This window comes from Sminthopsis crassicaudata, chromosome 3, assembly GCF_048593235.1.
Source record: "Sminthopsis crassicaudata isolate SCR6 chromosome 3, ASM4859323v1, whole genome shotgun sequence".
NCBI classification, from domain to species: Eukaryota; Metazoa; Chordata; class Mammalia; order Dasyuromorphia; family Dasyuridae; genus Sminthopsis; species Sminthopsis crassicaudata.
Genome location: NC_133619.1, coordinates 640,929,368 through 640,946,587, shown reverse-complemented (window position 1 = coordinate 640,946,587; position 17,220 = coordinate 640,929,368). Strand labels below are relative to the sequence as shown.

At 38.1% G+C, this 17,220-nt stretch overlaps 1 pseudogene; it reads left to right on the top strand.

Moving 5' to 3' along the window:
• Positions 1–11,119: 11,119 nt before the first annotated feature.
• On the top strand, positions 11,120–11,800 carry LOC141562602 (olfactory receptor 13H1-like; annotated as a pseudogene).
• Positions 11,801–17,220: the final 5,420 nt, after the last annotated feature.

Sequence of the window (17,220 nt, the reverse complement as noted above, 5' to 3'; positions counted from 1 at the left end):
ATATTGTGCTTCCATCTGCATTTAGACTCTATAGTTCTTTATCTGGATATTGAAGGCATTGTCCATCACAAGTCTGCAAAAAAAAATAAATATTTATATATATGTATATATATGTATATATACATATATATATATATATACATTCTTTTTGTCTTCAAGTAGTTCACAGTCCTATAGAAGAGAAAACCTACAAACAATTCTGCACAAACATGTAGAATAAAATTGAGAAAATCCTCAAAGGGATAGCATCAAATTAAGAGACATTTGGCAAGGTTTCTTGCAGAAGGCAACATCTTAACTGGGACTCAAGGAAAGCCAGGAGGTAAAGGTGAGAAAGGAGAATATTCCAGGTATGAAGAACAGTTAACAGAAAATTCTCAGGTACAAGGTGGAGTTTCTTGTTCCAGAAATGGGAAAGGAACCAGTATGACTGAATATCCAGGATATTCTTAAGGCAGAAGGAAGGATAATGAGAAAAAAGTCCAGAGAATTAACAGGGAGTACAAGTTGTAAAGTTATTGGATAATTTCCTATTTGATCCTGGAGGCAATAGGGAATCATTGCATTTCCACTTCCATCAGCATACAACCTCATACAGTATTGTTGTTGAAGTGTATAGTGATCTACTGGTTCTGCTCATTTCACTCAGCATCAGTTGATGTAAGTCTCTCCAAGCCTCTCTGTATTCCTCCTGCTGGTCATTTCTTACAGAGCAATAATATTCCATAACCTTCACATACCATAATTTACCCAACCATTCTCCAATTGATGGACATCCATTCAACTTCCAGTTTCTAGCCTCTACAAAAAGAGCTGCCACAAACATTTTGGCACATACAGGTCCCTTTCCGCTTCAAGTCTTTCACAAAGAAAGAAGTCAGAGTCTTCTATCCACTGAACCATACACCTGTTTTGGCAGGCAATGTTCACTTCAATTAGACTTCACTTCTAAGTGAAAATAATAAAGAGTAATCCTAGATAATTTTCATTTCCACACTTGGAATCTTAGTGTCTCTATTGAGCCATTATCCCAAAGAGAAAAGGACCCACATATGCAAAAATGTCTGTAGCAGTCCTTTGGGTAGTGGCAAGGACTGGAAAGGGAGTGGATGTCCATCAGTTGGGGAATGGCTGAATAAGTTATGGTGTATGAATGTTATGGAATGTTAGGATTACTAAGTGAGAACTGAGGTTTTCTGGACAATCACAAGGAGAGAACATCTTCAAGGGGCCACAACTTTTACTAAAAGGCAATTTTTGCTGTGTACAGTGCTCTCCCTTTCTGTTTCTTAAAGCAACAATACTGTCAGTTAGCTGAAAGAACTATTGTACCACACCAAAGACCAAGAGGGGCAAACTTACCATGGGATCTGGGAGGAGGAGCCTTAAGTCAAAAAAATCACTGCTGAGAATACAGGCCTTCTCCAGTCCTCAGAGAAATGGGATCATTTGATAGCTTCCTATTAAACTAATCAGTCATAAGTGATGCTAAAGTCAAATGCTTCCTCCTACTTGGCATTCAAGGTTTGACTAGGGGTGAAGTGGTAATCCTTAGAAAACAAATATGTACTTTGGAAGAGGAAGCTGAAAAACGGTTTGAAACAAATGTACCCTATCCCTATCCTCCCTATTCAAGTCTAATTCCACCTACTGCTCCTATTTGTGCTTCTTTGGAAATATCTTTATTCTTATTTCTGCATGAAAGTCCTTTAACTATTTGACCATAGTATTCATGATTTCTGACCTAAATCTTCTTTTTTCCACTCTAAACAGCTCTTGTTCTTTCAGATACTCTTTATATGAAAACATGGAAATCTCACTTAACTGTATATTCTCTAGTATATCAATGAATAGATCACACCAGGAAGGGTGAGCATCAGATAAAGAAAGCTTTCCTTTGTTTTTGTTCCTCTCACTTCCCCCCAACTCACTCCCCCAAAACAGGCTGCTAATATCCTTTTCTTTTTTTCCCCTTACTGGATGCATTATGACCTCCATCTCTTCCACAAGAAGAAAACTGGAGCAAAGGCCAACTTGAAGCCTAAGGCCCATTCTCTCATTCCCCATGATTCTGGGATCCCTGGCTAAAGAAACAGGAAATGACTACTTAAACTGGGAGTCATCAACTAAAAATTCTTCTAGTTAGCTGTTAGACTGTTCAGCCTTATAATGCCCCTGGACCTCAAAACTCCATCTGCATTAGAGCCAAACCTTGTCTGGATTATTCTCCCCTGTTAGAATGTAAACTCTTAAGAGAAGGAATTTTTCCATTTGTATACCCCCAGTACTTTGTATGTTATTAAAACAACAAACAAAACCTCACAACTAAATAAATGTGTAGTGAGCTGTTGTCTCCAGGCAGTTGCTGTTAACTCTTGTCCAAAGAAGTGACTTCCCTTCCTGCAGAGAGCCCCGTCAAGCCTGATGCAATTCAGAGTCTTCCTCTTGTCTCTGGGAGTCCTCTCTTTTATTCTCCCAGAGAATGGGCGTGGGATAATGCAAGGGCTTCTGGGAAGAACCACCCCAGCCAATGAGCTTGCCCCCTCTATCAAGTCAACCTGAGTTCTCACCTTGTAATTGTCCAGAAAACCTGAATTCTCACCTTGTCACCATCCAGACAACCTCAGTTCTCACCTAGTAATCCCAACATCTCCCCCTTTCTTTTGATTTAGAACATAGGACAGTCATGACCTTGAAACATAAATCCATCAATATGGGAAGTATTACAGATAATTACATAAATTACATAAGCACATAGTAACATAGTAACATAACACCTCCCATCTCCTCCCTCAATTAACCCTTCATGGGTGGAGCAAGAAGGAGGAGAGGAAGAGGCAGAAACACAAAAAGAATTGCCTGTGAAGATCAGAGAAAGACAGTGTGATTGTCCAGAAAACCTCAGTTCTCACTTAGTAATACTAACATCTCCCCCTTTCTTTTGATTTAGAACATAGGACAGTCATGACCTTGAAACATAAATCCATCAATATGGGAAGTATTACAGATAATTACATAAATGACCTTGAAACATAAATCCATCAATATGGGAAGTATTACATAAATTACATAAGCACATAGTAACGTAACACATGCTAGAAGTATATAACATAATCATAAATTGAAAATTTATAAATGTCCATAAGTCCATTGTCCATTAGTCTCATCTTGTGTGAGGAAGTCCAATGATTCCTGCTGGTTTTTAAAGTTCTTTAACAGTCTTCTTATTATCCATGCTCTTTCAGTGTCAGATGTTTCTTAGATCTTCTCCTTTATTTTGAGGCCTTTCTCTTTTTCTGTCTTTCTCTGATGGACAAGGCGAATATGACTTGTTGGCACCCATCTGATTCCTTCTCCTGCTGAAGAAATACAAGCAAACCCTCTCTCCCAGGCAGTTAACCTATCTAATTACCTTCTATTTACCACTTTCTAAATCTCTTCTCATCATCTGACAATTACATTGGAGTTGTTTGCACTGGACACAGCCCTGTTGGTTTAAAAGGCCTGTATTCTCCCCAAGTGTAATCCATTTTTGCAATCTGATTGCCTTTTGACTGACTTATCAGGTAATCCCTTTCTGCCATGTGATTGCTTTTCTGCTGGTTGATTAAATCAGAGTCCTGGCCTTCTAAAGGTTCTTTGGGTGTAACATCAGCTGCCATCATGCCCCAAGTCTTTTTTGCCTGGGGCCCTGAACCTGGGCCCCTCATCCCATTTCCCTGAATTATTCTACACTCTGATGCCCAATGGAATCCTCTGTTGCATTTTGGACATGGGGTTTTAGGTCTTCTCTCACCCTGTCTTTTCACTGTATCTCCAAATCTACACTGAGCTCTTAGATGCCCAATTTTTCCATATTGAAAACATCGCCGAGTTTCTCTAGAAGGCCTTTGCCAGGAGGGACCCTGTCTTTCCACATTCATCATTGTCCGGGTGTAAAAAGCATTTGTTCCCACTGTAGCACAGCGTCTTATGATCTCCTCTAAAGGAGCATCTTTGTCTAATCCCCATATAATTCTTTTGCAAATCTCATTGGCATTCTCCTTAGCCAGATGTCTGGTCATTATTTCTGTAGCTGCATTTTCTCCAATCGTTCTTTTGACAGCAGTTTGCAAACGTCCCACAAAATCTGCAAAAGGTTCATTGGGACCTTGCTGTATTTTAGTGAAAGCCTCTCCACGATCTTTCTGTCCAGGAAGGACACCCCAAGCTTTTATTGCAGCCTTAGCAATTTGTTCATATATTGTCATGGTATAATCAGTCTGTTCTGAATTCTCTCCATACCGACCTTCACCAGCCAAGTGCTCAAAAGTGAATTGTGTGTTAACTCCTATTTCCAAATTGCATCTGACTTGAATTTTACATAATTCATGAAATTCCGCAAGCCATAATAAATTTTCTCCAGGTTCCAGGCATATCCTTGCTATGGATTTCCAATCATTCGGGGTTAGGACTTCATAAGACAAACCATCTAGTAACATTTTGACATAAGCTGATGTAGCCCCATAAAGGGTACAACCTTTTTTCAAATCCTTAATTTTATTCAAATCTAAAGGTGCATATCTTCTCCTTTTTTTACCTACAGAGTCAGTATTTTCAATCACAGGATATGCATGTATAAAATCACTTATATCCTGTCCTTCTCTCTTAGCTTTAACCAATGCTTTTTCTAATCTTGTCATAGGCTTAGGCTTCTTCACAGGCAATTCTGTTTGTGTTTCTGCCTCTTCCCCTCTTTCTTCCTCCATCTCTGAAGGTGGGGTTGATGTGGACCTGTCAATAATCTGTTCTCTAGGCAGGGTTGAAGCTTCTTCAAGAGAATCATACCATAATTCCTCATTTAAATCCTCTTGCTCTAGGGAAAGATCTTGATCTTTCCTTTTTTCCTCACACTTCCTCCTCTGTTCATTTTTAGAACTTTTCCTTCTCCTACAACTTGCTTGATAGTTTAAGGCTAATTGAACTATGTTGTAGATATAAAATACTTCTGCAGAAATTGAACGAGGCCCATTTTTTGCTTGAAATTCTTTCATTTCATATCCCACTAGCTTCCATTTATCTACATCTATCTTTTCTTCCTCTAAGAACCAAGGGAATGTGCGTCTTAATGCAGCCAAGAGTTTAGCAATCTGTACCCAGGTTACAAGTAAACTCTGCTCCTCAATTATCTTGATTATACTCTCTATAGTACCACTCCTGAATGGAGCTGAGGTTGCTTCTGGGGCTGGGGTTGAATCGGCTGAGGTCCAGGGATTGAATATAGCTAACATCTGCCCCATTTCAGCTATAAGAGATTCCTGGTTTAGCCCTTAACAAGTTAAGTTCCTTATTTATCTATTAGCACGCTCACTTAATCTTTAACAAAGTTTTCCTCCTTACTCACGGTTCTGGGTCAGAGAGACTGAGATCTAGATCGGAAGCTTTTCCACTGGAATCAGGACTGTGTCTGTCCCTGTTCGGGCGCCAAATTGCGAAGGTCTGGTCTAGCTCCTCTTGTCAGGATAAGCAAAAGTCCTTGCCCCACGTTGGGCGCCAATTGTAGTGAGCTGTCGTCTCCAGAAGCTGCCGGATCGCTCTCTGGGAAGAGATCTGCTGTGTCTACTCAAATCTTTCCGACAGATTCTTCTTCCTGTAGTGAACCGTTGTCTCCAGGCAGTTGTGATTGTCCAGAAAACCTCAGTTCTCACTTAGTAATCCTAACAATGGAATATTATTGTTCTATAAGAAACAATCAGCAGCATGATTTCAGAGAGGTCTGGAGAGATTTTCTCAATGAGTGAAGTGAGTAGAACCAGGAGAACATTGTACTTAGCAACAGCAAGATTACAAAATGATCCATTCTGATGGATGCGGCTCTTTTCAACAGTGAGGTGATTCAGGCCAGTTCCAAAGATCTTGTGATGGAGAGAGACGTCTACGACCAGAGGGAACTGTGGAGATTGAATGTGGATCACAACATAGTATTTTTATATTTTTGTTCTTCTTCGCTTGCTTTTTTTTTCTTTCTCATTTTTTTCCCTTTTGATCTGATTTTTCTTGTGCAGCATGATAATTGTGAAAATATGTATGGAAGAATTACACATGTTTATTGTTGGATTATTTGCTATCTAGGAGAGGGGGTTGGGGAAAGAGGGGGGGAAACCTTGGAATGCAAGGTTTTGCAAGGGTGAATGTTGAAAACAATCTATGCATATGTTTTGAAAATAAAAAGCTTAAAAAAAAAACAGCTACAGCCCTATCCTTGAAAGACAGTACAGTAATATTGGGCACTGACTACACAACTCCTGATTGGCTGACAGACCCCTGATCCTGAAACACTGGGAAAGTGTAAAGAGACTAGGAAAGAAAAAGAGAGAAAAAAAGTTAGAGAAGTACGTGTGACAAAATTGCAGAAACTTCCACACAGAGAAGGAGAGCCCCCAGTGTCACACACATAAGGGGAATCTCCCCACGTCCTCTGTATTCCAGTGCCTGCAACCCCCCAAACTGTTTAGAATAGACTTACCCAGTGAGATCTCCTCTTGGTTGAGCTGAGATTTTGAAGAACTCATTTTTCTTGGTTATTTTATTATCTATTCTAATCTGTGTCATTTCCCCAATTTTTTGTACTATTTGTTTAAATAAATATGTTGATCTCCTCTTCAACAATGCTTGTGTAACTAGCATTTGGTGGGAGGGAGCTGAGATTAGTGAGAAAAATCTACTATCCTGCTCTTGGAAGGTACCAGGGAAAGTGACTTTGATTGTAGATTTCCTGGAAGAACATCATGGCTAGAGACTACATATCTATGGAGTATAGTAGGCCGTTAAACTCCTAGCCCCAATACTCCTTTTTAAAAATAGGCAAATGAAGGAATAAGTGTCCATCCATGGTACTCTTTTTGTTCTCTACAAAGGCAGCAATCAGGAACTCCCCTAGAAACCAACTGGGCTAGATCCCAGGCTATATATTTATCTAAGACACAGGGAAGATCCAGATGGTCTGTCAGATGGTCCATCTAAATTACATAATACATCCTTACCACTTTCATGGACCAGGAAGAAATAGAGACATCCAATTTGCCTGAAACTCAGAAGGCATGGAAGAAGATCATAGAAAACCTGGCTGAAATGAGAGGGAGGGAACACCAGGCTATAGAGGTCTGTGAAAGCTAGGTTGAACAATGCTGGACCTGACTTCAGGAAGATCTGAGTTTGAATCCTGAGACACTAGCATATTACCCTAGAAAAGTCACTAAACTTGCCTTAGTCTCAATTTCTTAATCTGTAAACTTAAAATAATATTAGTATCAGCTTCTTAGTGTTATCATCAGGATCAAATAAGATAATAATAAGTGCTTTGCAAATCTTAGAGCTCTAGATAGATGTTAGCAAATTGTAAAGGCCCTAAATGTTAGGCAAAAGATTGTAACCTCTATAGGTTATACTTTCCAGCAAGGGATGATGGTAGAGGGAAGATTAGATTGGAAGATCTTATGGGATGGACTGAGCTGGGAAGAGATTTGTGGCAACATGACCAATTGGAGAGATATTATACCTAGATGGAGGTTAGGATGGAACGTGGACTAAAATATTAACAATGGAACTAGAAAGGAAGGAACCAGTGAAAGAAATTTCAGATATTTGGCCCAGATTCCATTACCTAGGGAATATAATGAGTCCTTAATAAAGGAAAACTTTAATATAATAACTGAAGAATCTAAAGAATAATTATCATTTAATATAATCCACACCAAAAATTACTTAGTTATTGGTATGTGTGTGACCATATTGACTGAGTTCTCTCAAAACAGTATCCAGATAGGAGACAGGACTGATTATCAGAACAGGCTTCAGTTAATGGAAATGTCCCTGACTCGATTTAAAGTTCTGAGTCAAATTCTTATTTTCTGGATTGTTTCCTCATCTGAGAAATCAGGATTTCCTGGAACGGGTCTGTCTAGCATTTTATAGTCTATAGGTTCCCCATGGTCCTGACATTCAATGTTCTAAGGGCCCTTCTACTTCAGGTATTTGATATTTTATACTTCAATTAATCATGCAGTTAAATTAACTGTTTTCATTTGATGTGTTCTCTATCTCTCTTCTACCTCATCTAGAAGGCATTTTCCCAGATTCTGAATAACTTGTTCTCTAGATGGATCCACTAAGTCTTTCTAAACTTCTACACTAATGTTTCAAATAGAAGCAATAAGTTTATTTTCAACTCCCAAACCACTTTCAGAACTTTTGATTTTAATGAGCATGCAGTCCCTCAGAGGTCCCTTCTTCAGCCCTAGAGACAAGGAAGAAGAGCAAGGAAAAACTACCTCCTTCTCTAATTATTCTCTTCCTTTCATTTTGATTCAGCAAAAGATTTACCATGTGATTCTGTCAGGTACTGAAGAAAAGAACTTGGAGAAAGATCTTTTCAACTTTCAGGAACTGTCCAGTGGTCCAACTTACCAAGATATTTTTTTTCCTTTAGCAATCTGAGTCCCACTGGTTTCTGTAATCTTCCTGGAGTTATCTCTGTTACAACTGAAGACCCTCTAAGGAGTTTTTGAGTCTAAGGTATGTGGTCATGAGGCTTAGGTAGAAATTGGATTTGTATGGTTTGGGCTGGGAGACAATGTGAAAAAAATTGTAATGAGCCAGAACACTGGTGAAGTATACTTGAAACACGGTCTTAACTCAGAGGAGTTGATAAAATAATGGTTATCGAGTTTATATACTTCGTACATAGCATGGTGATGTAATAGTTCTACAGTTGATGTAATTGTAATAGGGCATTTAAACTGAGGACAAAGTCAGCCACAGGCATTCTATCTCCTCTCCTGATGGCTCTCCTGCCTCCTTCATTCCTCCACTAAGAAAACCAAGGCCCATTTGGAGAACCTCCAGAGAGCTAGCCAGAACATTACATTTTGGCAACCGAACATGGCGATGAGGATTTACACTCAGCAGTTCAACTGACATGATTGTGAGTTCAGTGGAGAAGTCCCCTTGCCAGAAATAGTGTGAGTATAAAAATAGACAAGCAGGAAACTTTGGTAAGTGTTAAACTAGTGTTTCAGCTGAAATGGGACAAATGCTTAGAAGAGAATCTTCCCCACCCCAAGGGAAGTGTGTAGAGTGCATAGTTAAGTTAACAAAAAACCAAGGTTTGATTGTAACTTGGGAGCAGATTGGTGGACTCTTCGAAACATTAGAATGCACCTCCCCTTAGTTCTCCAAGGAAGAAAAATTTGAGCCAGACAAGTGGAAAGCAACTAATTGAATATTACAATGATAAAAGTCCTGATTCAATTCCTGAAGAAACATTTTATATACACAACATAATACAATTGGCTTTAAGGAATTACATAAATATTAGAATAAGGAAAAAGGAGAAAGAGCAAGAAAAAATAGCTGAAAAGCATGAAGAATTGGACAATAAAAGCGTTAAGTCCAATGCTGATGAAATTAAGGAATGTGGTGCTTCATAGAAGAAGCCATTAGGGCATTCCCCATCCCCTGACTTACCCCAGTCAATTAACCCTTCATGGGTGGAGGGACAGTGACACAATCAGAACCACCTATGCAGCAGCTTTGTCCGCCCCCTATGACAAGATTACAAAAGGCATTAGTTAAGGCTAAAAAGAAGGACAGGATATATCTGATTTAAGAATAGAAGCCTACCCTGTCATTCAAGAGTTTGATTCTTCAGGTCAAGAAAGGAGAAGACACACTCCTTTTGATCTGGAAATCTTCAAATACTTGGAAAAGGCTTGCACCCTTTATGGGGCTACATCATCTTATATTAAGATGGTATTAGAGAATTTGGCTTTTGAAATTTTAACCCCTAGTGACTGGAAATCTATAGCAAGGAGATGTTTAGAACCTGGACAAAACTTGTGGTTTTCGGAGTATAGTGAGCTCTGTATAATGCAAGCCCAACAAAACTGGCAAACGAGTTAATATACCAATCACCTTTGACCAACTAGCAAGGTCCTTATGCAGACGCTTTGGCCCAGATTAATTACCCTTTCATAGAATATGAGCAAATTGCTGCTGCTGCTATCAAAGAATGGAGGTTTATCCCAGGTAAACAAGACAGAGGAGAAGCCTTCACGAAAATAAAAGACGGTTCTAATGAACCCTTTGCTGATTTTGTGAGATATCTGCAGACAGCTGTCATAGATATTATTGGTGAAGATTCAGCAATGATAATAATGATTAAACAACTTGCTAAGGAAAATGTTAATGAGGTTTGTAGAAGAATTACATAGGGACTATACAAAGATGCTCCTTTAGAGGAGATCAGAAGATACTGTGCTACATTGAGCACAAATGCCTTTTATATCCAGGCTATGATGCAGAACATGGGAAGACAGGGTCCCTCTTGGCAAGAGACTCCCAGAAGGACTCATCAATGTTTTCAACGAGGTAAAATAGAGCATCTGAAAGCTCAATGTTGGCATAAAAAACAGGGTTGGAGAACAAGACCCAAAACCCTATGTCCCAAATGCAACAAAGGCTTCCATTGGACATCAGAATGTAGACTGATTCAGGGAAACAGGAAGTGGGACCCCCAGGCAAAAAACACTTGGGGCATGATGGCAGTCAATGCCACACCCAGAGAATGTAAGATGTAAATGACTTTAAATGCTAAATAGAGGATTTTTATGTGATTCTTGGAGATGATGGGCAAGAGTACTGTCAAGAAGTGAATAAGGTCTGTAAGGATCATGGCTGAAAGTGAACAGATCTAATCCAAGCTAAGCCCTTTGGTTCTCATTTACTAGGTACCACATTAGTTAGTAAAATAGGGAGCTTCCAGAATGAAATCAAGAGATTTAGCCCTAGATGGTTCAAACAGCCCATGTAAGCTTGCCTATCAAAGACATGTAAAAGACTGGCAAGTCCACTTTATGACCATGTTTCAATTTTACCCCTTAGGAAATGAAGATAGTAAAGGAAGGCTACAGGCAGAAGGAATAACACAGCTGTGACCTATTTCACTCTACTTGGGCTCTCAGAGTTCCCCAGGGTTCAAGTCATCTTCTTCTGCTTGCTTCTCGTGGCCTACCTTGTCAGATTGCTTGGGAACAATCTCATTCTCTTCCTGATCCACTATGATTCCCATCTCCACACCCCCATGTATTTCTTTCTCAGTAACCTGTCCTTCCTGGACATGTGCTACACTTTCTCAAGTGTGCCCTAGATGATCATCAACTGCTTAGCAAGGACCCCCACCATCTCCCTGGGTGAGGGCCTGGCCCAGATGTGCATTGGTCTCTACTTAGGGGTTGTGGAATGCTTCCTGTTGGCTGTCATAACCTATGACCGGTGGCTATCGGTAACCCACTACACTCTCCAGGGAGGATGGGTCCCCATATCTGTACCTCGTTAGCAGGAAGCACCTGGGTCTTTCTGCTTACTGTGGTCCCAGCCCTGGCCTTGCCCCTTGGAGTTCTGTGGCCAGCACATCATCAACCACTTCCTCTGTGAAGTCCTCGCCATCGTTAAGCTTGCCTGAAATGATCTATAGTTTAATAAATTACTGATGATGGCCACCAGCTCCTGACTCTCCTGGCTCCCTTTGCCTTCACCCTTGCCTCCTATGGACGCATAATTGGGGCTCTATTGAAGATTTGCTCAACCCAGGGCAGCAAGAAGGCTTTCTCCACCTGCAGCTCCCATCTCATGGTGGGGGTCATCTTCTATGGAACTTCATGCCATGTGCATGATCCCCCAGGATAAGGCCAGTGGAGAAGTGGAGAAGTTTGCTTCCCTACAATATGGCATCATGATTCCTATGCTCAATCCTCTCATCTAGAGCCTCCAGAACAAGATTGTGAAGAGGGCCTTACAGAAACTTGGGGAAAAAAAATGTCTCCTAAGAAGAGATTCTCCTATCCCTTTTTTCATGTCTAAAGGAGAGGGTTAACTATCGATCAAAAATGAGAATTTAAAGAAGAGGATACTTATCTTAGTGGACACAGAACTGGCTTTAAAGCCAGAAAGAACTATATTCGATTATCTCCTCTGACACTTGCTATCCAGGCTATGTGACTCTGGGTTTACCCCTTTATGTAACACTCCAAGACTGAGTCATGGAGAAGATACTTGCCCCAAAATGTAATATCCTAATGTAATTTCAAGGCCTGTATGACCCCTGGGGTTCATTCCTGCTTGAAAATGCAATTTTTCTCTAACGTTACAATCCTCCGGATGCATTTCCTCATCAGTGTAACAAAGATCTTGCACTAGCCCAGAAAATTTTTAAGGAGCATGAGTCATTCCAACAATCTAATGAAGCAAACTGGCTCCTTCAGAGAATAATTGTGTTTGAGTGGGGGGGAGGGAGTTGTTTTGTTTTATTTTGTTTTTGGTAGAGGCAACTGATATGCCCAGGATGACATGGCTAGTCAGAATCTGAGGTTGGCTTTGAATTCAGCTCTTCCTGACTCAGGGTTGGAGTTTTAACTCTACACTATACCTACCACCTAAATGAATAATATTAAAAATAAAAATAAATAGGATTTAAAAGGAAACTTTTCCATAAGAAGGGAGAGAATCTTTTTCATGACTAAGACACAATCATGACTTGAAAAAGAAAAAGAAAAATAGTTCTCTTGGTAAATTGAAAGTAATTGAGACTCAAATGATAATAGTTTACATTTCCTTAGCAATTTAAGGCTTACAATTGGTTTTGTTCCAACAATCCCAAGAAAGTGGTGAATGGTGGGCTGTTCTCCACCAATGTACAAGGGACTGAAGTTTGGAGAGCCCACGAGACTTCTCAGGATCAGACACGCATAAGCACTGAAATGAGACTTCAAGCTAAGGTTTCCTGACTTAGGCTTAGCCCACTTTAAAGTTGCCATGCTGTCCTATTCTTAGGTAAACACCTAAAAAAGAAAAAAAACATAAAAGCAATGAAGAAATAAAAAAAGAATAAAGAAAGAAAGAAAAGAAAAAAGAAAAAGGAACCTCCACTCCCGTGGTACACAAAGCACACTATGGAATACCCAAAAAGCATCTTATTTAGGAATCATCAGTACAGGAACAAGAATGTCCCTTACTAGAATATGGAAGTGGTGGCAGTGATGTCATTATTCTGAAAAAAAAAAAAACAACAAACTGATTCTGACTTGGATCTGCTAACCTTAGAAATGCTTAATGATTCTCTCAAAGGGATGGGAACTGATGACTTAAAAGGTGCCCTCAACTCAGAAATTCCGTGATTCTGTATAAAGGCTTCCCCCGCCCCAGACTGATTTTTTTTTGACAAGGAAGAATAAACCATTCTCTATTTTATTTCTTACCTAGCCTTAATCACTGAATAGTCGTTATCTCAGTCAAATTGAAATAGTCAAACTGTTAAAGACTTTAGTCTCCCATTGCATGAGTCCTCCTAAGCTATATCTCACCATTGGACCCAGATGGCTCTGGAGAAAAAAAAATGAAGCAGGTGACCTTGCATAGCCCTCCCTCACTTAAATCCAATTCACTTGCATCACCTCCTTGAGGTCACCGTCAGCCTTGAGATCAAAGGACAAAAAATACAATCTAAAAAAAGATTGTTTTAATAAAGTAAATTTATAAATCAAGAAGCACCATTAGCCTTTAAAAGGCAGAACCAAATTAAACAAAATACAAAGAAATGTTTTTGCTGTCTTTCTTTATATTCTTGCCTGAAAGTTTCTCCATTTTGTCAATATTTCACTTCTTTTCATATAATTGTAGGCACTGGAGTTACAACTATAATTCTCCACATTTTGATCTGCTTTACATCACACTTACTTTAATAGCCTCTCCTACAGAAACTTGAGATACTGTTAATGTATCTTAATAAAGCACAATAGCAAGATGGTGGTGGTCTGGGACACAGAAGATTCCAGATCCTCCCTAAAGACTAGAGTACACCCGGTTATTGTTTTATTAGTTTTTTTAACTGAAAAGAATCAGCTATAAATTTCTATATTAAAAAAGCTACACAAAAGGAGCATGAATATAAAATATATAAAGTCTTAGTAGAAAGAAGTTGTGCATGAAACCCATCTCAAAAATGGGAGAAATTTCCATATTGAGACTTCATGGAAGAATGAGCTTTGTCCACAGCTGAAGAAGGACCCTAAGCTACATCTGGACAACCCCAATCCCATCCAGGATCCAAACAGTCTGGTCTTGATCCTGAGGTCCCTGATGTGAAAAAAAAAAACATACCAAATACTATAAATACATTAAATTAAGAGATGCTCAAGTGTTCTCAAAGAGGATTCAAGAGAGTAGCCCTAAAACAAATACAAGTAAATCTCAAAAGAAAAAAAAATTTCTCAACCACAAGGCATACAGAAGTATTCTGCAAAAATTAAATATGAAATACAAACTGGAATAACTCAGGAGGAAGGAAAAGAAAGGAGAGTTGGTACCTTAGAATAGATGGTAGAAAATTTCTATAAGAATTGATTGCCTTTAAAATTAGAATTTTTTCTAATTCAGGAAAAAACCTGAATGAGACAACAAGAAATATTAAAACTGTGAAGATAATTTTGAGAGTTCTGTTGAAGTTAATAAGTATTTTTTCAGATTATTGTGATTTAATGGTGACTAATTAAGTGATTTAATATCAGTGATAATATTAGTAAATTGAGGAAAATAGAATTAAGGGTTAGTCATGTTGGTTAATACTGTAAGGATATGGATTATGATTAATTAACCCACAATGCATCGATGATTCTATTACTTGTGATTGACTCTTAAGACATATTTATACTGTATTCGTTATACCTGTTAGAAGAACAAGTTAATATCTTATGATGGGAATTTTGTATTCCCTCCACTCACTCTTGTGACAAGTTTTGGACCCCAGAATGTTGGGGACAAAACCCTTACTGAGACAACCAAATGACCTGTAGAAAGCCCAAGACCTTGCTGAAGGGAATACCCTCACATGTTGTTAACAGAGTCTTATGACCTTTGAAAAGTCTCTGCTGAAAGTCTCTGAGTGAATAGCCACTGGAGATAGCAGCACAATCTATGGCTATTGACTTGTGAAAGACCTGATGAAAGAGAAGTTGGGGCTGATGGACATTGCCTTTAACCAATCTGAAGAACTACAGCACTTCTGAAAGTTAGATAAACATAGACATTTCCATACTTCCCAAGAAATAGAAGGCCTTCCAGGGAATCCCCAAGTCTATAAAATCCCCAGTCCCTGAGCATCCAAGTTTTTGACCATGAAGAAAGTCTTGGATCCAACTACTAAAGGACTACCATTTTTCCTATTTTTCTCATCACCCTCAGAGCTCTGCCTCAATGACCTTTGTTGCAGATTGAAATTTTGTGACCTACAAACAAAATCAAATATTGAAAAAAAATTATTAAAAACATGTTAGAGGGGGCAGCTAGGTGGTGCAGTGGATAGAGCACCAGCCTTGAATTCAGGAGGACCTGAGTTCAAATCTGATCTCAGACACTGAACACTTCCTAGCTGTGTGACCCTGGGCAAGTCACTTAACCCCAGCCTCAAAAATAAAATAAAATAAAATAAAAACATGTTAGAAATATGATATCAAAAATGACGAGGGGGAAAAATCTAAGAGATTATTGAACTACCTGATACTTATGGCAAAAAAAAATCTTGCATAAGATATTTCAAGAAATCATAAATAAGAACTGCCAGATCTCTTAAATCTAAAGGAAAATATGAAGACAAAAAATTCTACCAATCTTCAGCTCCTTAAAACTATATCAGTACAACTTCCAGGAAAGTCATAGCCAAAATGTAGAATATTCAAGTCCAAGAGAAAAAGTAGTACAAAGCACCAAAAAAAAGGAAACCCTCTTTATAAATAAATGAAAACAGGTCTGAATGATTGGGGAAAAAATAACATATTTCCTGCTCTCCAGTACTTCATGGCAATAATAAAAATAAAAGCACTCCCTGAATTAACTTACTTTTTAGTAGCATATAAATCAAATTACCAAATTAGTTAGGTATAGATGGCTCTCTTCATCACAAGACCATTGGAACTGGCTGAATCATCACATCCATCAGAATTGATCATCACATAATCTTGTCATTGCTATGCAAAATGATCTCCTGGTTTTGCTCACTTCACTTAGCATCAGTTCATTGAAGTTTCTCCAGGAATCTCAGTAATTAGCTATTACTAATTAGCTAGTTTGAAAGAAAAATTGAAGTAGAGCTAAGAATAATGTGATTTTAAAGAATAGAACAATGTCAGAAAAAGCAAAAAGAGGAATCATGTTATATGAATAAGGTGCAAGAGCAATAACTGACACAGGAATTATATGGGGGAAAGAGCAAGTAGTTCTAGAATTCTACTGACATCAGAAATGGATTAAAGAGGGAACTATATATGTACATATGTTTATGTATAGAGTATGACACACATATATGTGTGTATAAATATATACATATATGTATAAAGTATATATATATATATATATATGTATAAAAGTTTTCTAAATTTGTAAATAAATAACAGAGACAGAGAATAGGAAAACCACACTATAAAGCAGTGAAATTAATATTTTAGATGATTTAAAATAACTTGGTAATATAAAGTTTTAATATTTCTGTAGTATAGGAAAAGATGTTAGTGGATTTAGAAAAATAGAAAGACCTGGACTTGTGAAGAATAATATTATCCACTTTCAGAGAAACAAGAGGACGAACAAGCATTGTAGAGCCTTACATAGATATATATAAATGTATATGTATGTGTATGTATATAATCATCGATTTCTATGTATGCACATGTGTAGATGTATATATACATATGCATACATATATATTTATACATACACATATCCATACTTAATTTTAATTTTCTTGGGTGAAGTGGGGAGAAAAATAGGGGAAATAAAGAATACGGTAAAAAGTGCATAACAAAGAACAAATGCAAACCTGCAAGAAAGCAAAGAAAAAGTGAACAGCTCTGAATTCAATATGTAGTATTTCTTATATATAGGCCTTATTGAAACAAATTTGCTCTTTCACATTTTGCATTCTCTCATATTCTGCATGTGGCAATTTTTCTTTTGTATTTGTTTTAAATATTTTTAAAAGAGAGAGAGAAGATTAGAGAAGATCAAATGGACATTTTTAAAAATTTTAAATATGAATAGGCACATTTCAAAGGAAAAACACTTAGCTACCAACAACTATATGAAAAACATTTATAAATCACTAATAGAGAAATATAAATTAAAGCAACTTTGAGA